The sequence below is a fragment of the Arachis duranensis genome, chromosome 3, assembly GCF_000817695.3.
Source record: "Arachis duranensis cultivar V14167 chromosome 3, aradu.V14167.gnm2.J7QH, whole genome shotgun sequence".
NCBI classification, from domain to species: domain Eukaryota; kingdom Viridiplantae; phylum Streptophyta; class Magnoliopsida; order Fabales; family Fabaceae; genus Arachis; species Arachis duranensis.
The window spans coordinates 79,406,207-79,407,404 of NC_029774.3; positions in this window are offsets into that span (position 1 = coordinate 79,406,207).

Below are 1,198 nucleotides of genomic sequence, written 5' to 3' on the forward strand. Positions count from 1 at the left end.
TTGGTGCGCCAGATCCATGCACCAACAAAATGCTGCCCTGCCCTCGCGGAGGGCAGGGCAGGAAAAATTGGTGCTGCCAGGATGTGCCACGGTGCGTGCTTGGTGCTGCCAGATTTGTTTCTTGGTGCGCCAGAATCATGCCAACAAAATGCTGCCCTGCCCTCGCGGAGGGCAGGGCATTGTTGCCACTTTGCTGTCCCGTGTTCGAAACACGGCTGGGACACACCTTCCATTAATTTCCTTGGTTTCTTGGCACGGCACTCAACCTTAGTTCCTTGCTTCTTCCTTGGTCCGTGTTCGATTCTTGTGGCATGCATTGGTAGGCAGAATTTCTTTGGAAGCTTGTTTCCTTATGTTGCCCTCCTAGAGGGCAGTGTGCCCTTGTGGAGGGCAATGTTTGCCTCTCCTCATGTTGTGCGCCACACTTCTTCTCTCTTTGACCACACTTTCTTTTCCTTGGGCCACACTTCCTTAGGCTACGCTTTTTTCTTTTTTCCTTTTCTTCACCTACAATGAACCAAAACAACCACTCAAAATATCACTAAATTCAAGAGGCTTATAAATCAATTAAAATTCAATTAAAATTAGCTTAAACCTCATGGATTAACATTAATTTCATGGTGGTTGCTTGATTTAAAGAAGTTGTGCATTTTCACTCCAAATCACTTACTTAAGAAGCAAGAAAGTGCATAAAGACTAACAAAACAAATGAAATTAGCTTGAAAAATGGGTATATGATGACTTGTCATCAACGCTTATCTGAAATTCTCACCAATGAATTACATAAGTATATCTATCTTTATTTTATGTTTTATTTATCTTCTAATTATCAATCCTCCATAACCATTTGAATCCGCCTGACAGAGATTTACAAAATGACCATAGCTTGCTTCATACCAACAATCTCCGTGGGATCGACCCTTACTCGCGTAAGGTTTATTACTTGGACGACCCAGTGCACTTGCTGGTTAGTTGTGCGAAGTTGTGATAAAGAGTTGAGATTGCAATTGAGCGTACCATGTTGATGGCGCCATTGATAATCACAATTTTGTGCACCAAGTTTTTGGCGCTGTTGCCGGGGATTGTTCGAGTTTGGAGAACTGACGGTTCATCTTGTTGCTTAGATTAGGTTATTTTATTTTGTTCTTCAGAGTTATTAAGAATGAATTCTAGAGTTTCAGATGATGTTTTCATCATC